Source organism: Cervus elaphus, chromosome 5, assembly GCF_910594005.1.
Source record: "Cervus elaphus chromosome 5, mCerEla1.1, whole genome shotgun sequence".
Classification (NCBI taxonomy): Eukaryota; Metazoa; Chordata; class Mammalia; order Artiodactyla; family Cervidae; genus Cervus; species Cervus elaphus.
Genome location: NC_057819.1, coordinates 63,258,723 through 63,281,943, shown reverse-complemented (window position 1 = coordinate 63,281,943; position 23,221 = coordinate 63,258,723). Strand labels below are relative to the sequence as shown.

The following is a 23,221-nucleotide window of genomic DNA, read 5'->3' as shown; positions in this document are numbered from 1 at the left end:
TCATCTAGAGCCAGACATCCTGGAATGTGAAGTCAAGTGGCCTTAGGAAGCATCACTATGAACAAAGCCAGTGGAGGTGATGGTATTGCAGTTGAGCTACTGCAAATCCTAAAAGATGATGCTATTAAACTGCTGAACTCAACATACCAGCAAATTTTGAAAACTAAGCAGTGGCCATGGGACTAGAAAAGGTCAGTCTTCCTTCCAATCCCAAAGAAAGGCAATGCCAAAAAATGTTCAAACTACTGCACAACTGCACTCATTTCACATTCTAGCAAGGTATGCTCAAAATCCTTCAAGCTAGGCTTTAACAGTATGTTGAACTGAGAACTTTCAAATGTACAAGCTGGATTTAGAAAAGGCAGAGGAACCAGAGATCAAACTGCCAACACCCACTGGATCAAAGAAAAAGCAAGAGAATTCCAAAAGAACATCTACTTCTGCTTCACTGACTACGCTAAAGCCTTGAACTGTGTGGATCACAACAAAGTGTGGAAAACTCTTAAAGAGATGGGAATACCGGACCACCTAACCTGCCTCCTGAGAAATCTGTATGCAGGTCAAGAAGCAACACTTAGAACCGGACAAGGAACAATGTGTTGGTTCCAAACTGAGAAAGGAGTACATCAGTGCTGTATAATGTCACTCTATTTAACTTATATGCAGAGTACATCATGCAAAATGCCAGGCTGGATGAGGCACAAGCTGGAATCAAGAGTGCCGGGAGAAATATCAATAACCTCAGATATGCAGATGACACCACCCTTATGGCAGAAAGCGAAGCGCTAAAGAAATCTCTTGATGAAAGTGAAAGAGGAGAGTGAAAAAGCTGGCTTAAAACTCAACATTCAAAAAACGAAGATCATGGCATTTGGTCCTGTCACTTCATGGCAAATAGATGGGGAAACAATGGAAACAGTGAGAGACTTTATTTTGGGGGGCTCCAAAATCACTGCAGATGGTGACTGCAGCCATGAAATTAAAAGACACTTGCTCCTTGGAAGAAAAGCTATGACAAGCCTAGACAGCATATTAAAAAGCACAGACCTTTGTCACACCTTTGGTGACAAAAGGTCCATCTAATCAAGGCTATGGTTTTTCCAGTGGTCATGTATGGATGTGAGAGCTGGACCATAAAGAAAGCTGAGCACTGAAGAATTGATGCTTTTGAACTGTGGTGTTGGAGAAGATTCTTGAGAGTCCCTTGGACTGCAAGGAGATCCAACCAGTCCATCCTAAAGGAGATCAGTCCTGGGTGTTCATTGGAAGGACTGATGTTGAAGCTGAAACTCCAATACTTTGGCCACCTGATGTGAAGAACTGACTCACTGGAAAAGACCCTGATGCTGGGAAAGATTGGAGGCAGGAGGAGAAGGGGACGACAGAACATGACATGGTTGGTTGGATGGCATCACCAACTTGATGGACATGAGTTTGAGCAAACTCGGGGAGTTGGTGATGAACAGGGAAGCCTGGTGGGCAGTCCATGGGGTGGCAAAGAGTCGGACACGACTGAGCGAATGAACTGAAATGAACAATTAAACTAGTTGCTAGTATATCCAAAAAGTATGAATGCTGACATATTTTGACATCCAGGCACATTTATAAATATGACTACTCTGTATAGTTAATTTTTCATTTGATTCTATGGAGTATTCTAGTCATGTATTCTTATTCATCAAACCTCTCTAACTTCTTTTTCATTCTATTGTTCACCTGCAATAACTTGGGATTCCAAAATACTATTAATGAAGAGTGAAAACAGTAGATATCTTTCTTTTCTTTCTGATTTTAATGGTCACAAATTTCCTGTTAAGCCTGAGATAGTTTTTAGGTTGAGAAGAACATATTTTACTAGGGATATTTTCCTACTACATTTTGAGGGTTTTAAAAAAGAAATCAGTAATCAATATTGAATTTTATCACATGCCTTTTCTATAAAAATGATTGTATGATTTTTTTCTATTTATGTTTAACAAGATGATGAATAGCTTCAATAAGTTTCGTACTACTGAACCCTTCTGCATTCCTACAACAATCATCACTTGTTAGGGCATTTTGTTCTTTCAGTGCAAAATGCATATCAAAGGTGATGACCTCACCCCATCCTCTAAGCCTCCCCAAGAGGCGTGCGCTGGCACCATGTAACCCCGCTCTCTCCACTGCTCTCCCTCTTACGCAGTGCCTGCCAGACTTGCTGCTCCCTGAGATCATCTATCCCCAGGAATCCTCAAATACCCTTCCCCTATTCATGTGCATCTCTGCCGACACGGCACCTCCACACAGAGGCCCTCTCTGTCTACTGTGTAAAACAGACAGGAATCACCCTCCTATCTTGTCCCTCTATCCCTGAACCTGTTCTATTTTTCTCTGTAGCAACCATCACCATCTAGCATATTATATTTCACTTCTATTATTTTATATTCCATCTCCCCAGTAGCATGTAAGCTCCATAGAGAGCAGGAGAGCATTGCTTTGGTCACTGCTCATTTTCCAGCACCGAGGATAAGCCTGGCACTCAGAAATTACTTAATATTTGTTGAATGAAGGAACAAACAGATGAATGAACAAATGAACACTCATTTTATAGACAAGAAAGCTGAAGCTTAAAGAGATGAAGTCAAATCATACAGTGGCAGAGCTAGGACTGAAACCCAGGTCAAACTTCCAACTCCCTGCCCTTTACCCTTAAATGACAGGTGATTTTAGGCCACAGAAAATGCTCACATATCTTATGAATACTAAAGTACAATTTATGGGACTTCCCTGGCAGCCCAGTGGTTAAGACTCCATGCTTCCCATGCAGGGGGCACAGGTTTAATCTCTGGTCAGGGAACTAAGATCCTAGTTGCTGCAGCCAAAAAAATTAATTATAAAAATAAAGTGCAAGTTAGAGACGCCATTGAGAGACAGCCCTGTACCAAATGAATTAAGTAAGCAAAAGAACCAGAAGATGGCCTCCACAGACAGGTTCCGGAGCCCAAAGGGGTAATCTCCAACCCTACACTGTCCAACAAGTTCACCTCTAGCCATGCAAGGTTACTGAAACTTGGAATGTGGCTTCTGTGACTAAGGGACTGAAAGCTTACTTCATTTTAATTAATTGAAGTCTAAAATTGATACTGATTCAGTTACTAGAACAACTTGGGTGTGAAACTACTTTTTCAACTATACATTTTATGCAACCTCAACAGAGATCAAGCATGTCTGGTGAAAAGTGGGCATTCAAATATAGAGGTGCTTTAAATATAAAATCTTCACCAGAGTTCAAAGACGGAGTATGAATAGAGAATGCAAAAGATCTCATTAATAATATGTTCATTTTAAAAATATGTATTTTGCTGCACCGGGTCGCAGCACATGGCATCTTCTATCGCAGCCTGCAGGTTCTTCAGTTGCAGCATGCGACTTCTTAGTTGCAGCCTATGGGATCTAGTTCTCTGACCAGGCATGGAACCCAGGCCCCCTGCATCGGGAACGTGTAGTCTTAGCCACTGGACCACCAGGGAAGTCACCAACAGTATGTCCATATTCATTACATGTTGGAAAGACACCACTTTGGACAGATTAGGTTAAATAAAATACATTACTAAAATCTTTAAAAAAAAGAAGGTGGCCTCTAAAGAATTCCCTGGAAAATACAGTCATTATATTAAGGCAGCTCTCCTCTCTCAACACCTGTGAGCCTCACAGCAAGCATTCCAAGGCTCTGACCTTCATCCACACATGTCCTTGGGTAGCCAGAGGATAAAACTGGATGTTTCAAGGCCAAATGGTCATTGAACATGTGTGTACTACTGAACCTGGCAGACATAAGTACTAGAAGCACACTTTGCCAGGGACTAGCCATATTATGGCCAATGCAGATACCAAGAGCCTGGCTTTGAAAAATTATTTGCTCGGGACTTCCTTGGTGGTTCGGTGGCTAAAACTTCACACTTACAATGCAGGGGGCCCAGGTTCAATCCCTGGTCAAGGAATTAGACTGCACATGTTGCAATCTAATCTAAACATCTAATCTAAAGACCCTGCATGGTGATGGTGGTTTAGTCGCTAAGTTGTGTCCGCCTCTTGCAACCCCACGGACTGTAGCCCACCAGGCTCCTCTGTCCATAAAATTCTCCAGTCAAGAATACTGGAGTGGGTTGCCATTTCCTTCTCCAGGGGATCTTCCCCGACGCAGGAATCAAACCCAGGTCTCCTGCATTACAGGCAGATTCTTTACCAACTGAGCTAGAAGGGAAGCTCCATGCCACAGTGAAAATCAAAGATCCCAAGTACCCACAACTAAGATCCAGCACAGCTAAATAAATAAAAACTTTTTTTTTCAATTAAAAAATGTATATGTACTTAAAATTGAAAGAAAAATTATTTGCTCCTTCAAAGCCTAAGACTCTCTTTTGGTTTCAACAGGGCAACCTATAATCAAATATTCTTCATAATCTTTTTCCTCTGCCATCATTGGGATACTTTCTTGAACCAACTTTAAGCTGAAAACAAAATTTCAGAAATCATTTCTGACATTAAACAGTATCTTTCTTTTTTATTTTTTTTTTCCAGCATTCAATCAAACCCTGTATTTTAAATCCGTGGGGCTGATCCAACATTGCAATGTGTCACATTTAATTCCATCAGTATACAGTGTAATGAACAAAGATTTGAGCTAGTGAGGCATAACTAAATGTTTTGAACCTGTGAACTGAAAAAGCAAGGCTCATTTGTGTTATTTCTAAATAGTAAATAAAATCATTTCCAACATTCCACTATCAAATGACAGTAATTTTTCTACCAGCACACACTTGAGGAATGCCACAAAAGGACTTTTTTAACAGTTCGTTTTATTGTTGTGCATAACCTTCTAAATATCTCTCTGCTGGCTTCTATTCAAAGATAAATGGAAGGCAGTAAAATTTATGGAAAATGTATTCAACTGCTTAAAATACATCAACCAAAAGAAAAAAGATTTTAAGGCTGTATTAAGCTGGGAAATTATATCTCCTTCACTGAGTCTCTGGTTTCAATGACAGGGGACAAAACCGACAGATCCATCAAGTTTCCTGTTCTCTCCTATACAGAGCCCAGTTCTCCTATCTCAAACTCTCACCTTGGACAAGGCCAGAGTAAACACCTGTCTTTCACATTTTAACACAACGTCACTTTGTAGGCCACAAACACGAGCTCTCATACCAAGGAGGAAGCAAATTCCAGTACACGGAACAAATTCCCATTAGACCAGTCTGTTGACTGTTCCCTTGACTTTCTCGGCTGTCAAGATAATGAAGGGAAGAAAAAAGATCTTTCTGTAAAACTGTAAATTGTAACCTTATAAGTGTGCCCTTTAAGCTATTCACACAGAGAAAGGTTAAATAAAACTTCAGTTAAGGTTTAAAATTTGAGCTAAAAATATTATTTTCTAGCACTTGAGCAACATGTTGCAAGATTTTACTAAAATATGAGTATAAAGTGAAGTTAACTGAAGTAAGTTCTTACATTTCATGGATCAAGGAAGAAACTTTGGAGGGATTTTTTTTTAACTAACATTTCAAAGATACCATACTCTTTAAAATAAAAAAGAAAATGACAGTTGTACCAGTTTAGAAATGCCTAAAAATAGAGAAGTGAGGGAATTTAAACAGAATAACTATTTTAAACTATTTGGCTTCCCTGGCGGCTCAGCTGGTAAAGCAACCACTTGCAATGCAGGAGACCTGAGTTCGATCCTTGGGTTGGAAAGATCCCCGGAGAAGGGAACAGCTACCCACTCCAGTATTCTGGCCTGGAGAATTCCATGGATGGGGTCGCAAAGAGCCATACATGACTGAGCGACTTTCACTTTCAGACACTGGCATTCAACTTCTTTGTTTGAGTCCCTGTGTGCTTGAGTAATGCAATGTGTAAAAACAGAGAAGTGAGGGAGTAATTATTTTAAAAGAAGACTAAAGTCTTTAAATTTAAAAAAAGAGTAGTATTGAACTTCCCTGGTAGTCCGGTGGTTAGGAATCCATCTGCCAATGCGGGGGCCCCTGGTCTGGGAAGACTCCACAAGTCCCAAGACGACTAAAAAGGCGGCATGCCACAAGCACGGGCCTGCCCGCCCAGAGCCGGTGCTCTGCAGTGAGAAGCCCGCGCACCGCAACTCAAGAGCAGCCTGCCCCCAACTGCAGACGGCCTGCACGCAGCGACCAAGACCCAGAGCGGCCGAATGGACAGTAAGTGACTTTTTAAAAAAGACTAGTATTGAGAAGAATTCACCTTAATAAAACTCAGCTTAATATAAGAAAATAACATATTCATATTGCATTTCAAATTTCACTTAGTCCTTTCTCTATGACTTCTAGGGATCTCTATAAATATTGTCCATTTACCAGTATAAAAGAAAAAGGCACTGCTATTATCATTTTCAAACACACAAGAGATTTAAGTAACAAAAAAAAAAGAGAGAGAAGAGATATGAAGTTTCAGGATACTTCAAAGCAGAGAAAACAGGAAGTATACTTTTTCAGCTTGGGTTTTTTAAGGCAATGAGGGTGAAACATACAATAAAAATTAAAATATATGCAATATACTTCAGGCTTAAGTAAGCAAACAGACCTGGATTTTATTGGCCAACAGTCTTGCCACACACTTGCAGGAAAAACACACTTGGTAGAATCCCAAATTCATATTCCCACATTCAAAAATACATTTTTATATCCAGTTTTATATCAACTGCATGTTTTATAATTCTAACAAACAGACTAACATCAAGCATTACCACTCACATTTCTGTCTTTGAATCACAGAAGCAAGAAATATTGAGAAGCATGAAGTAGCTGACAAAATTCTAACTTTCACATGAAAGCTCTAACTGAAAACATTAAGACGAAGAAGTGAGACAAGTCACTACAAAAATACTGAGCAAGAGGAAAGACCCACCGTCTTCAGAGGCGGGCTCAGAAAGAAGTGTGCAGTCAACACCCCCGGCAGCCCCAGGGCACGCTGTACACGTCTCTGCCATTGTCTGTTTGTGTTTTCACCCCGCTTGGTGGCCATGGTCTCCTGCAAGGCATGGACCTGGCTTTGCGTATCATCCTGGCCTATCAGCTACTGAATTCAAAACAATACACCAAGTGCTGAGTCAATTAACCTTTCTTAAATTCTCTTGACAAAAAATATTCACAGCATTTGTGTTATGCAAATTTCATCTCAATTAGAAAGGCACCGAAAGAAAGGCATGGCCTGAACACATGTTAAAAGCCAAATGGCAGGGAAAAGGCTTTTTAAAATTATTGAGGCAAAAGTATTCTGAAGTCAGATCATGAGCCACTGGACTCTAACATAAGGTGATATGTTTTACAATAAACAATAAGCCATGTAATCACATAGGTATTTATTTCCTAACTTGAAATATGTCCAGAGTCCTCAACTCTCCAGACAGGTGAATACACAACCTCAAAACATCCATTACTTCTGAGTAGTTTCTGGGACAGCTGACTGACATGCTGTCGAAACTTACTTTATTTCTTTATTTAGAGGCAAACAGATTCTATAATACTAGGTCCCACAGTAGGGAGCATGAATTTAGAGTGCTGGGGTTTCATCCTTATGGGAAAAAATACTGTAAAGTGCATTTTAAAAGAATGATCCCAGGAGACATTCAGAGTTAAAAGGAACTTGAACTTTGGGGAAGTATGGAGGCCTGCTTTGCTCCCAGCCTCGGGTATTTGAATCTATTCTGCTTCTTCCAAGAAATGTAAGACAATACCTACCATGAGTTGAGGAACTGGCTGGAACATGGCCCAGAGCTCCTGACTACCCACCTGCCCTCATCTCCCTTAGTCTTCTTGATACCTGCATCCACTGATTCCTCTGAGATCAAAGTAACAAAAAATCCCACACAACTAAAAATGTGATCTTTGGCCTTGCACTTTAAAAGGTCAAGTCCACACTAGCCAGCATTTGAGGCAATTATCTATAATAAAGGGTTTCCCTGATAGCTCAGTTGGTAAAGAATCTGCCTGCAATGCAGAAGAAAATCATGCCCACTGTCTTCACCTCACAAATTAAAATCCTAAAGTAAGAGGGCAATGTGGCAACAGACCAAAGAAGAAAAAGAGAACTTTAGTAGAAGAATGCAGAAGGCAAAGATATTACTATTAATTACCCCATCTAATTCTATGCAGCAAAAGCAGTTCTAAGAGGAAAGTTCATAGCGATATAAGCCTACCTCAGGAAACAATCTCAGACAACCTAACCTTACACTTACAGCAACTAGAGAAAGAGGAAATAAACAAAACCCAAAGTTAGCAGAAGGAAAGAAAGCATAAAGATTAGAGCAGAAATAAATGAAATAAGAGACTTTGAGAGAGAATAGCACTGAAACATGTATATGACATATGTGACACAGATGAGCAGTCCCAGGTCGATGCATGGAACAGGGCCCTCCAAGCTGGTGCACTAGGACCACCCAGAGGGATGGGAGGGGGCGGGAGGTGGGGGGGGCAGGGAGACACATGTGCACCCATGGCTGGTTCATGCCAGTGCATGGCAAAAACCACCACAATACGGTAAAGTGATTAGCCTCCAATTAAAACAAATAAATAAATTTAAAAACAAAACAAAACAGAAAACATCAAAGAAACAAAAACCTGGTTCTTTGAAAAGAAAAAACTGATAAACCTTTAGCCAGACTCATCTAGAATAAAAGGGAGAGTGCTCAAATCAATCAAATCAAATACGAAAAAGGAAAAGTTACAACCAACACCACAGAAATATAAAGGATCAGAAGAGACTACTACAATCAATTATACATCAATGAAATAGACATCCTGGAAGAAACTGACAAATTCTTAGAAGAGGACAATCTGCCAAGACTGAAGCAGGGAGAAACAGAAAATATGAAGACTTATTACCAGTATTCAAACTAAATCAATAATTTTAAAACTCCCAACAAAAGTTCAGGAACAGGGCTTCACAGGCGAATTCTTTCAAACATTTAGAGAAGAGTCAACACCCATCTTTCTGAAACTATTCCAAAAATCTACAGAAGGAACACTCCCAAACTCATTCTATGAGACTACCATCACCCTGATACCAAAACCAGACAAGGAGATCACCAAAAAAGAGAACTACAGGCCAATACCACTGATGAATATAGATGCAAAATTCCTCAACAAGGGGGCTTTTCTGACAATTCAGTGGTTACGAATCTGCCCTGCCGTGCAGGAGGCGGGTTCAGTCCATGGGCAGGGAACCAAGATCCTACGCGCTGTGCTGTGCCTAGTCCCTCAGGGGTCCGACTCTTGCGACCCTGTGGACTGCAGCCTGCCAGGCTCCTCTGTCCATGGAATTCTCCAGGCAAGAACACTGGAGTGGGTGGCCATGCCCTCCTCCAGGGGATATCCCCAACCCAGGAATCAAACCCAGGTCTCCCACATCGCAGGCAGATTCTTTACCATCTGAGCCACCAGGGAAGCCCAAAATCCTACATGCCATGGAGCAACTGAGCCCAAATGCCACACCTAGAGAGTTCCAGTGCCGCAGCAAAAGATCCCACATGACACATCAAAGATCCCATTGGCCAAAACTAAGACCCAACACAACCAAGGAAATAAACAAAAATCCTCAATAAAATACTAGCAAACTTAATGCAACAATATGTTAAAAAGATCATACACCATCCTCGATTAGAATTTATCCCAGGAATGCAAGGGTTTTTCAATATCTGCAAATCAATGTGCATGTGTGCCTGCTAAGTTGCTTCAGTCATGTCCAATTCTTTGCAACCCTATGCACCATGACCCACCAGGCTCCTCTGTCCATGGTATTCAATATCCACTTATGATAAAACTCTCTAGAAAGTGAGCATAGAGAGAACCTACCTCAACATAATAAAAGCCATATATGACAAACCTACAGCAAACATCACTCTCAGTGGTAAAAAGCTGAAAGCATTTCCTCTAAGATCAGAAATGAGATGAGGTTATCCAGTCTTGCCACTTTTATTCAACATATTAATAGTTTTGGAAGTCCTAGCCACTGCAATAAGAGAAGAAAAGGAAATAAAAGGAACCCAAACTGGAAAGGAAGAAAAAAAAACTGTCACCATTTACAGTATGCTATACACAGAAAATCCTAAAGTTGCCACCAGAAAAATATTAAATCTCATCAATGAATTCAGTAAAGTTGCGGGATACAAAATTAATACAGAGAAACTTGTTGCATTTCTATGCATTAACATTAAATATCAGAAAGAAAAATTAAAACATTTAAATGTTTAAATCTCACTTAAAGACCATACAAACAGATGGAAAGATATACTTGTCTTAGACTGGAAGAATCAAAATTGTTAAAATGACTATACTACCCAAGCAATCTACAGATTCAATGCAATTCCTATCAAATTATCAGTGGCATTTTTCACAGAATGGGAACAAAAAATGTTTTGATTTATATGGAAACACAAAGGCCTCAAAGAGCCAAATCAATCTTGAGAAAGGAGAACGGCGCTGGAGGAATCACACTCCCTGACTTCAGACTATACTATAAAGCTATTGTAATCAAAACAGTATGGTACTGGCACCAAAAAAGACATACAGTTCAATGGAATCGGATAGAAAGCCCAGAAATAAACTCACTCACTTACGGTCAATTAATCTATGACAAAGGAGACAAGAATATAAAGTAAGAGAAAAGACAGTCTCCTCAATAAAAGGTGCTGGGAAAACTAGACAGTCACATGTAAAAGAATGAAATTAGAACATTATCTAATACCATATACAAAACTGAACTTAAAATGGATTAAAGACCTAAATGTAAGACTGGATACTATAAAACTGCTTGAGAAAAAACACAGGCAGAACACTCTTTTACATAAATCACTGCAATATTTTTTTGGACCCATCTCCTAGAGTAATGGAAACAGAAACAAAAATAAACAAATGGGACCTAATTAAACTTTCAGGCTTTTGCACAGCAAAGGAAACCATAAATAAAACTAAAAGGCAACCTACAGAATGGGAGAAAATATTTGCAAAGAATGTCATGGACAGGGGCTTAATGTCCAAAATATACAAACAGCTCATACAACCCAAAAACAACAACAACAAAAACAGCCCAATCAAAAAATAGGCAGAAGACTTAAGAAATCATTTCTCCAAAGAAATCATACAGATGGCCAACAGGCACATGAAAAGATGTTCAACACCACTAACTGTTAGAGAAATGCAAATCAAAACCACAATGAGGTTATCACCTCACACAGGTCAGAATGGCATCATCAAAAAGTCTGCAAATAATACATGTTGGAGAGAGTGTGGAGAAAAGAGAACCCTTTCACACTGTTGGTGAGAATGTAAATTGGTGCAGCCACTATGGAGAACAGTATGGAGGTTCCTTAAAAAACTAAAAGTAGAATTACCATATGAACCAGAAATACCATTTCAGGGCATATATCAGGAGAAAGCTCTAACCCAAAAAGATACATTCTCCCCAGTGTTCCTAACAGCACTATTTACAGTAGCCAAGACATGGGAACAACCTGAATGTCCACTGACAGATAGACAGATAAAGACGATGTGGTACACATACACAATGGAATGTTTAGTCTCACATAGAAGATGAATGAAATCATGGCATCTGCAACAACATGGATGGACACAGAGATTATCATACTAACTGAAGTCAGTCAGACAGAGAAAGACAAATAACACATAATATCACTTTTATGTGGAATCTAAAAAATGATACAAAACAGAAATAAACAGACAGACATAGAAAACAAACTATGGCAACCAAACCGGAAAGGGGGAGGGGTAAATTAGAGTTTTCTATTAACAGATACAGACTACTATTTATAAAATAGATAAAATGACAGGGATTTACTTATAGGACAGAGAGCTATGTTCAATATCTTATAATAATCTATAACGGAAAAAATCTAGACAAAGAATGTGTGTGTGTGTGTGTGTGTGTGTGTGTGTGTGTGTGTGTATACCTGTGTGTATGTGTATAACTGAGTCAATTTACAGTTCGATATCAACGATACTTCAATAAAAAAAAATAAAAATGCAAACATAAAAGAAGACCTGGATTTGAAATGTTTCAACCTGCTTTTGAGTCCTGACTCTGCTGGTAGCCTTGGAAGATATACATAATCTTGCTGTTTTTCATTTGCAAAACGGGCATGGCCATACCCACCTCCATTGTTTAGAAATGGTGTGATACGCATGAAAACTCTTTACATCTGTGAACTGCTCTTCAAATGTTATTATTAGTGCACATATAGCAGCCACATTTCATCTTGCCTAAATAATGCCAACTATCAAGGGACTGCTTTGGATTAATTTCATTCTGAAGTGCTTTTTTTCTGATTTGGGCTAGAAATTAAACCTTTTTTCATACAGTATGTAACATAAAAACATTGAATCAGCATGTTGTATACCTACAACTAATGTAATGTTATAACTCAACTATCCTTCAGTAAAGCAAAAAAGGAAAAATAAATAACATACAAGGAACCTTGTAAAATAAAATAAACTTCTAATTCTGACACCAACGGCTTAAAGAATAAAGAGTTTTCACATGATCCCTCGGGTTTCAGTAAACAGACTAGGAAGTCAGGGGAGGAACTCCTTTCTCTTTATTCCCATTACTGTTCAAGAAATCACAAATGTACAAACACTAAAATTTATATAGGTATTTTATATTTTTCCCAAAGAGTCTAAATGACATCAATATGCATATTCTTGATAGAAATACAGAGTCACTGCTCAAAGTCAATTTTCGTAATAGAACCTCTAACTTGCTGACAGAAAGAACCACCATACCACTCACAAATGTCTTCTCTACCCACTCATGACAGGGAAGTGAAATAAACGACTGACATCCTGATGTCCTTTCAAGTGGCCCCACTAAACCGAAAGCATAGTCCCAGCCAGAACAAGAATCATTTTAAGAAGTGTTGTAAGCACAATATTCCTTTCAGAAAATATGCTGGCCCCAAGCCCTCAGCACAGACACCTTCTATAAGGTGGCCCGCCTTAACCCCTAGAGTCTCAGTACTGACTGAATCATGATACACTGCATTTGCAAAATCAAAGTAAATTAAATACCCACATAGCCAGCTCTCTTTTCTACACTATAAGACAAAAAGCACAAGCGGAATAAGTGAGGCATTGACCTCTGGCTTGAACACAAATGGAATTATCCTACCACACATTACTTAAAAATGCAAAGCACAGCCTCAAGTTAATTTGTCACTTGGAGATATTGCTGGGCTTTTATGATGAGAATTCATTTGTGAGAAGCTCTTAGCACCGTTTTCCCCTTAACCTTTTCCATTTATCTTACATTTGCTACTCTTCCACAGCAAACTTTTATGTGCAATTGTAAGGCTGTATAATGTAAGTTACAAGGGCACTAGTCTTTGAAACCCAAAGAACAATCTAATGAAAATGAGGTGATGCTACAAGCTGACAATGATTTGCCCTCTCTTGATCCAACATGCTGAAAAATATGATCGGGTAGGATTCTCTGTGATACTCATGGAGGAGAAAAGAAGAGGGGCTGGGGTCAGCATTTATTTGACTGTGAGGTGGGGAGATTATATCCATAAAATTTCGTTTCAAAATTGCTAAAATGAGGAACAGCCAAAAACAAAATCCGGTTTTAACATGATACATTCCCTTTGGAGAGGGATGAGGATGTTGGGTGCGAGGTGAACAATCGGCCCTTTATTCACAATGAACTTCTGAGATTTCTCCAGGCATCATCCAAGTGTATTTAGAAGCGGAGGGGAGGGGAGTCCAGTGCCTTCAGATGACAGTAGACCGAGTGATGACACTTTCATGCTTTTCTCTCACCCTCAGTGTCACTGATGTAAACAGGGACAACACCCCTCTTGCTCTGTATGCCTCACAGGATCAACTTTTTTAACCACACGATCCCTGAAACCACTGGACCAAGAGAACCAGTCTTCCTCCACTTATGTACACAGCACACCTGAGGAGCCCGCAGAGCAGGCTGAAGTGTGACTGCCAACCCCACAGAAGGTCTTCCACCTCAGTTGGCTACAAATCTTAAAAGGATTTCTTAAAACTTTTATTCAAAAACAGCTAGAGCGAGTTGGGTTTTTTTGGGGGGGTGCGATGGTGGGATGCCTCACAGATCCTTTCCAGTCTGATGGAAACAATGGACCCTCCTCCCACAAAAAGGCATTTTCCCTGGTGGCTCAGATTGTAAAGAATCTGCCTGCAATGCAGGAGACCAGGGTTCTATCCCCGGGTCAGGAAGTTCCCCGGAGGAAAGCATGACAACCCCCTCCAGTAGTCTTGCCTGGAGAATCCCATGGACACAGGAGCCTGGTGGGCTACAGTCCATGGGTCGCAGAGGGGAAGACACGATTCAGCAACTAACACACACACCCACGCACAAGCCAAGCTTATCTGTCTGATATCAGGGTCGGATCCTGGATCTCAGAGTAGGAATTCTCAACTACAGGGTGTTGAACCGTGGCCTGATTAATCAGACACACAAGAGAGAAGGAGCAAGCTTATACTGCTAGCGTGGGTGAGGGGATCCTGGCTACAGCAGGGCCGCGCTGGGGAAAGCCTCCATCAGACCCTCGCTGGAGACAGGAAGGCAGAGGAGCTGTGGTTTGGAGTTACCTTAGCCCTGGCTGGCCAAGCAGAAAATCACTTCCTTTCACAAACAAGCAAGCGTCCAACTAACACCTGAAAATCATGTTTATATACATCCACTAGTGGCCTCAGAATTTCCACATAAAAGAGACCAAGGCGGGTGGTAACATAGTGGGAAGTCAGAGCTAGGGTGTTTGTTATAGGACTTCACGGAAGACTGAGAAAACATCAAATTTCCATAGCAAAGCAAGAAGAATTTACAGGAACAGGAAGCTTGGGGGAGAAGCAGTGTTACAACACCCCAAGCCAACCTTTGCCACTATCACTGTGTTCTTCAACACCAGTGGTTCTCAAACATCAATGTGCTGCAGAATCACCCCCAAAAAGTGTTAGTCACTCAGTGATGTCCAACTCTTTGCGCCCCTATGGACTGCAGCCTGCCAGGCTCCAGGCAAGAATACTAGAGTGGGTTGCCATTCCTTTCTCCAAGGGAGCTTCCTGATCCAGGGATTGAAGCCAGGTCTCCTGCATTGCAGGTGGATTCTTTACCCTCTGAGCCACCAGGGAAGCCCAGAATCACCCAAAAGGTTTGTTATCTTTCTGGGCTCTAGGCTCTACCCTCAGAGTTCCTGATTCAGCAGATCTGGGTAGAAACCAAGAATTGCATTCTAACAGATTTTAGGGGCGGCTGGTCAGGGGGCCCTGCTTTGTTCTACATAGGATGGCTCAGCAGGTAAAGAATCTGCCTGCAAAGCAGGAGACACAGGAGACATGGCTTCAATACATGGGTCGGGAAGGTCCCCTGGAGAAGGAAATGGCAACCCACTCTAGTACTCTTGCCTGAAAAGTCCCATGGACAGAGGAGCCTGGTGGGCTACGGTCAGTCCAAAGGGTTGCAACGTGTTGGACATGACTTAGTGACTAAGCAGCATGAAGGACATCCCAGCTTCTTAAGCATATGCATAGTCTCACCTGGATGCCATACTTGCCATCAAATTCAAAAAAAAATAATCAAGTGTCACTCTCCCCTCAGGTCAGCTTCTTACCTGTGTTACCTAATGGTGCACACTGGCTGAACTGTGGGCTCATAACATACAATAGGCTCCTTGATGACTGCTGAGTGTCTAAAGGTAATTCACACTAAGATAAGTGCAAAGGAAGAACTTTGAGCTGTGCGGTTTTAAAATCTTGCCCTCAGGAAGCAATAAACTGTAAATTGGTGCCAGGAAGATTCACTTAAGAAGTAGCAAAATGCCCATTGCTCCAGAGCTGTGGTTCTCAGACCAAGCCCCACAGAGGCCCAGATGGCACAGTGCGGTACTTCCAGGCTAGGGCGGGGAGGGGGCAGAGAAATGTCAGCGGCTCTGGGCTTCTCATTTCCATCCCTCTGGGAACTAGAAATTCAGCTTTTCTCTCATTTACAGATCGGTCTAAATTAGAGCTTTTACTGTCCCTTTGGAGGAAGGAAAAGTTTAAAGTCCACCAGAGTTAATTACCTCTAAGAGTCCCTCCATTTCTGGGATTCTATTATAACACAACAAAAAGTGACTGGCACATTACAAAAATAAAAACATCAAATCAGCCCAGGAGGCTGACAAAAAGCTAAAAACAGCATCCAAATGAGTACTTAGCAGTCAGACCACATTTATGTCTGCTCTGAAGGTCCAATATCATACAGAGGAGCTTCCAACCTCCCTGAAGGCAGGAACTGAACCTCTGTAAATGGAATATAAAAAACACACAAACTCCAGCGGTGACGATCACAACTTAAACTTGCCCCATCAAGCAGACACCTTGCAGAAACCAGGGTCTTTTCAGTAAGTGCCGTAGGCTGCTCTGAGAGCCAGAGCAAGAAGTCACACGCTCAGGACTGTCACCAACAAGTCCACCTACTAAACTGGCTAAGCTTGGGACACATGCTGTAAGCTTCTAGGCAAGTTGTTCATAAGGTAAAAGAATCATAACCACAGCCCACAACTGGACCACAGCCAGGAAGACAGAAAGAAGCATGGGAAGAAGGAGTGGGAAAGGTGGTTTGGGGGCAAAGGAGATATCTTTTATCTATTATGCTTCAATTTGCAGTATTAGTGAAAGTGTTAGTCGCTCAGTAGTGTCCAACTCTTTGTGACCCCATGGACTGTAGCCCACCAGGCTCCTCTGTCCATGAGATTTCCCAGGCAAGAATACTGGAGTGGGATGCCAGGGAATCTTGCCGACCCAGGAATGGAATCCGAACTTGTAAATCACCCGTAATTCCAGGGTTTCAAAACCACCTTCGAGGGGCAAATGAGGAAATGGAACCTTGTAATTGGGAAGGTCATCTACTCCTGGGATACCAGAATTGCCTGCAATGACTAGGGTGCCCTGTCAGGGACTGGAAGATATGGGTTTGGTATTTTTTAAGGCATTAAGAGCATTTTCAAAACCATCAGGATCTCATATACACACCACTTTCCTACTTTCAGCCAATCAGGGGGTGGGGAAGGCATCAGGCAGAGGTGTTAGGTATTCATTATTTCCTTAAACAAGAAACACTTTTGAGCTCCTTTAGCAATAATGAATGACACACAGTCCCAAATCTCAAGGATCCCGCAGTAGCCCTGCAAGCCCTTCCCTCAGCCGACCAACACTGTTAAGTCACACTTAATGGTACCAGGAGCTGGCTTAGAGTTCAAAGTCAAGCTCAAGGCAGCAATTACAAATGTCAAAACCACCCTCGAAAATTCCCTGAAATTCCTGATAACATACAACACTGCTGTTTCTCCCTAAGTCCAAGATGACCAGTTTTTCCTGCCCTCAGTCTTCAGGTCAACCCAGATAATGTGATAGGCTTGTATTTTGTGAGCCGTGCTGTTAAACCCAAGCACTCACAATCTTCGAGGAAATGAAATCTCCCTACAAACTACAGGTTCGTCTCCCCTATCTTATGTTTGCCCTAGGACTACGCCCATCGTATTTCAATTGTCATTTCTTACCCTTTTTGTTCCTTTTGTTCAAGTTTATTTCCCATAAGTAAAATATGCATACAGTATGACTCCACTGTAATATCACCATCTTAACACTTTCCCAAAGACTTGCCCCAAATGCCGCCATTTCTTTGAGTCAGCATACTGAGAATCCTTTTGAATTCACACATGTAGCAGGGAATGAGTTATATATGAACCCTACACAGGTGAACGAATTCAATTAGCTCCAGTTATCTGGAGACTGTAGAGAAACGAGAAAGTGAACTTAAAGCTTGGTAGATGGTAAGAAAACCAGGAAAGGTCCAGACTATGAAATACATTTCCAGTAAACGGGGCCCTGCTGGGGAACAAGGTGAAGCCGTGATGCTCCCCAGGAAGCACTGGGGGGGCGGGAGGGGGCGTCTGCCCTCGGCAACTGCAAAGTAACCCCCCTCATAAGCCCACCAGGCAACGGGTGACTCAAGGGAAAGAGACGGCACTGGGAAGGCTGCTCTGGTCTGACTCTGCCAGACAGCCCACCCAACCAATTATACTCCTTTCAAGGTCACACACACCGCTCTGGCTCCAAACACATTCCTGGAAAGGAACGCAGTCCCTACATCTCTGTTCCCACAGGGTCAAGAGAACGAGGGTCCCACCAGCACCCCTCAGACTCTGCTGGGCAGCATCAACAGTCAGCCTCAGCGAGTGCAGGAAACCTGGCCTCTCTGCTCCCAGAGGGGGCAGGTACATCAATCCAGCCAGTGACTCCCTACTCAAGAAAAAGGACTTTGTCCTGCCTCCTCCTAAGCATCTCTCCACCTGACTTTCTTTGAAGACTTCCTTCCTCTCTTCGTCACTGTGTTGCCCTTGAGCAGGGCCCATATCTAACCATGGCTTCCCCTCCTTCCTGTGATCATGATTTTCAGGTTTTAGGGCAGACATCCTTCTCTCTTAGGTCGCCTCCAGATGAAGGCTCATCTTCATCTGTATCTCAACCTTCCAACTGTTTGATCTTTAGCCTCCAGCTCCCTCGAACAACAGGTGGCACACTTCAATGCAAAGACACAGGAAGGAAAACTGTTACACTAGCCAACATCACAGACACTCAGCCCCACTCCCCTCTTCTGGATACAAGTGCTCCACACCAGCCTTGAGCTGTTCACGTCTGCCTTCCCCACTTCAGTGAGCTCATGATCCACTCAGAACTTTCAAGTGCCCCTCGGTCCACACTTGTCACCATCTCACATTCTTCCAGCTGACTTTGGAAATGAAAATTTTTAAGCAGGCAATTAAAAAAGACTAGTAAACCAGTTCTTGACAGGACTAGACTTAACAGTAATGAGATAAAGTGACAAGTACATGGCTTGCTGCCAAGGAATCACGAACAGTTTAAGAGTTAGATTCAAAACAACTGATAGAATCTGAAAAGCAGAGTGACCTCCATATATTTTATCTTTTGCTTGGTTTGCACAATGCACAAGATATGAAACTCAAAATATTAAGATACTAGTTGAAGGAGAAACTTCTGAGATTTAGGAAGAGGTACTGAAGGAGGTTACTAGAACAGAACACTTACTAACTAGATGTAACTATTTTTATCTACAGTGAATATGAAATAGATAATGTATCACTTTCCTAAACTTTATGCCCAGAAACACTTCAATTTTTTTTCTATCTTGCAGTACAAAATGATTTCTTTGCTAAAAATTCTTACCTCTCTCACACAAATATTTATACCTAATAATGATGATGATAATTTAACATGGGACCTATAAAAACAACTCAATTTAAAACATTAAAATCTTAAGCACATTTAAAAAACAGTATATGAGAATTCACATTTTCATACTAATGTATCCTCTAACACCAAAATGAAATGTCATTTTTCACTGGATGTCCACAATTTCAATAAGAAATGTTTTCCTATGAACTCTTATGACATGAGACTCTTAAAACATGAAAAAGCATTCAAAATAACTGATACGAGTGACACAAGATTCCCTTTATATTTTGTTTGTTCCATAAAACTAAAAGCATTGCCACATAATATAGAAAAACATAAAAGCTGAATCTCAGGTGTATGCAAAAGTCCTTCCCTCCTGCCCACACACCACTACCAACAACAAGTTATCATTTCGGTAACTCTACAGCAAGGGTATTAATACTTTAAGCCATTCTTGCTTCAGCCACTGTTCTGGTTTCTTGCTTCAGAATCCACTGTTGCAAACCCAACTCTAGAGATAAATAACGGAGATTAATGCAGTACTACCTTGAACAAGCAACTGAAAAGCAGCAACTAAACCCCAAACCATTTGCTCTTTCACAATAGGAAGCTGAAGGTAATCTTATTTACTAAACATAAATCACTTGAGATCTGGCCAAACTCTTCAATGATGTTCCAGATGGAAACACTGAAAAGCCAGAAGTTGCTTACATTAAGGATTTTCTTCCAACTCTAAAAACAAACTGGACCAGTTTTTCTTGTTGCTTCTAGGAACGCGATCATTTTAAACCAAACAATTCAAGAGAAGGGCTTTCCTAAGACCTACTTGTGCTCTATTTTTGGTCCCACCCCTGCCCTCCTTCTAACAGTATTAAGTTTCTTGACACTGAGTTCGCTTCCTCCTCCTTCAGTATCTACTTAAAAGTCCTAGGCTACAGAAAGCAAACTCCATTAAATCTGTCTTTAATGTATTTTTGTAGTTTATTCACACTGTTTGGGAAAAAATGTGAAGATACAGCCCTTTAATTTGTCCGTGTGTGTGTGTGAGAGAGAGAGCGAGCACTTTTTGCTCACCTCTCTGAGGGCTCTGTGAGGTTCATGCAGACAGGCCTCTCACAGAGGCTGCTGTGTTTCCCAGGGTCCAGGTTCACGGGCCTCCGGGCAGGAAGAGGTGGGCTCGACGTCTCACTTCCTTGAGCTAAAGGCGCTTGGACAGAGAGGCTTTGACAGCTCCAATGTGCAACACGATTCAGGGACTTGTTTGTTAACACGCCTTCAGTTTTTGGTGAACTCAACAACCAAAGGTTTGTGAGGATACTTTCTTCCCACTAAATACCACGGGAAATGCCAGTGGTCCGACAGAGATCTGCTTGGCCCCAGAAAAACCACTCTGAGGTGTCAGTACTTGCTGCTAAGACGTTAGACAAGAAAGAGGGGATCTGTGTATGTGCATGACTGATTCACTTCACTGCACAGTAAGAAACTAATACAACATTGTAAAGCAACTATACTCCAATAAAAATTAATTTTTAAAAAATTTAATTTAAAAAAAGGAGTGCAAGAAGTCAGTCCCTTCTACCTGATAAAAACCTCACTTAGTTTTAAAGTGTACTGTGGAACTTCCCTAGAGGTTCAGAGGTTAAGACTCCGAACTTCCACTGCGGAGGGCATGTGTTCAATCCCTGGTCAGGGAACTAAGATTCCCATATGTGCATGGCAGGATAAAGAAAAAACAGAATTAGAAAATTTTAAATAACATTTAAAAAAACAGTGTACTGTGACAGAAGGCCCTAGATTAAATTTCAACCCACACATTTTAGTTCTTTATTCCACAGCTCTAGCTATTCCCTCACTCACAGTTAGGAAGCCAAGAGTATAAAGAATCACCCAGAGTTAACTCACATCTGCCAAAGCTCCTACCAAACATTCAGTCAGGTTTTCCCCTCCAACACGTTGCCATACTCCCCGCACGTTTTCTGTGTCTCACAGGAACTATTAATTTCTTGATTTCCCCCACCAAGGCCTCACCTCCCTGGGCACCTGGGGAAGACTTCCAGAGCCTATCCATACCTGATCCTCTGGTCTCTTCCTCCTCTAAGCCCAAGAACACTGCCCTTTGTCCCAGGCCTGCTGCCTCCTCCAGGACCACAAAGCTAGCCGCCGTCAACCCGCTGAGCAGCTTAGCTGCTGACTGACAACTTTTTTCCTACCCAATGAATGCAATTCAAAGTTCTGTGGCCTAAAATCAAAACACAACCCAGAGCTCAAGACCCAAAGTCAGACAAACCTGGTTTTGACTCTGCTGTGTACTATCTCTGAGACATGGGCAAAAAAAAACTTCTCTAAGCCTCAGTTTTATCTCTAAGATGGGGACAGTAATAGTATTTACCTTTATTGTGAAGCCAGGATAAGATAATGGATGTGCCCAGCAGGCTGAGCTCTCAAAACATGTTAGCTATTTTTATTATCATTATGCTATTACTCTACTACTTTTATTCCTACAGGGGAACCTGGCATAACTAGACATAAATGCGTAGTTGAGCTGTGCTAAGTTGACTCTTATCTGAGTCAGACTCATGTCTGACTCTTTGCGACCCTATGGACTGTAGCCCGCCAGGTTCCTCTGTCCATCGAGTTTTCCCGGAAAGAACACTGGAGTGGGTTGCCACGTCCTCCTCCAAGGGATCTGCCCAACCCAGGGATCAAGCCCATGCCTCTTATGCCTCCTGAATTGGCAACCAGGTTCTTTACCACTAGCACCATCCGGGAAGCCCATAAATGGGTAAGCTTGTAGTCAAATTTGGACTTTCTATTTGACTATAATAATCTGTGTTTTTGTTTTACTGCCTGTGGAGATTGTGAGCACCCTCCAGCCTGTCACAGTCCCCACACTCCTCCTCAGAATCTTTTCAACTGAAATACAGTTGATTTACAGTGTTGTGCTAATTTCTACTGTACAACAAAGGGACTGTTTCATATATATATACACACACACACACACACATACATATAGGTATGCATTCTTTTTTTATATTCTTTTCCATTATGGTTTATCCCAGGAGACTACAGTTCCTTGTGACATACAGTAGGACTTTGTTACTTATCCACTCTAAATGTAATAGTTTGCATCTACTAACCCCACACTCACAGTCCATCCTTCTCCTTCCCCGTCTTGGCAACCACAGCTCTCTTCTCCATGTCTGGGTCTGCTTCCATTTTGCAGATAGGTTCATTTGTGTCATGCTTTAGATTTCACGTATAAGTGATAGCATATGATATCTGTCTTTCTGATTTACTTCAGTTAGTATGACAATCTCTAGGTCTATCCATGCAGCTGCAAATGACCTCATTTCATTCTTTTTTATGACTGAGTCATATTCCTTGGAATCATATTCTCATTATATAACTGTCTGGTCCCTGAGTTTGTGACACCCTTTACTCCCCCTCAAACAAAAGGTCTCAGAACTACAAGGGATTTTTAAAAATTATAAAGATATTAAAAAAAAAATTATAAAGATATTAGAGAACAGGACAGCCAGGCATTATACTAAAAGCAATGCCTTTTTAAAAACCAGCACAAGGAGTCCCCAATCTCCAAGGAGACCGAGACCTCTCAACCAGTCAAAAGGCACAGACATGACAGGGAGTTGGGGAAGGAATAAACTCTACTCTGCAGTATGAAGTCAGTAACAACTTCCAAAACACGGAATCCCACTGGTAGCTGTCTAGGTCCAGCCCAAAATGGAGAGAGCAATTATGATAAAGGCAGAACAGAACATATACTTCAAAAGTTTTGCTCCTCCTTAAGTGTGAAGGCCACACTGCCCAGGAAATTTCTTGTTCCAAAAGTTCCTGTCAGATGTCCAGGTTTTAACCACATCAGTAGCTTTGCACACATTAAAAAATTCAGGTGTTTTCTTACTAACTTCACC

At 41.4% G+C, this 23,221-nt stretch overlaps 1 protein-coding gene across 3 annotated transcripts in view; it reads right to left on the bottom strand.

Annotated features, from left to right (window-relative positions):
• Positions 1-23,221, bottom strand: part of FHIP1A (FHF complex subunit HOOK interacting protein 1A) — a 291,239-nt gene that overhangs the window by 224,381 nt on the left and 43,637 nt on the right. The window contains exon 1 of one of the 3 annotated variants that reach the window (XM_043902605.1): positions 20,001-20,097. The exons of the other annotated variants lie outside the window; for them this stretch is intronic. The gene's annotated coding sequence lies outside the window, so the exon portion shown is untranslated. Of the gene's footprint in view, positions 1-20,000; positions 20,098-23,221 lie in introns of those variants that run through there. 3 annotated transcript variants of the gene reach the window in all.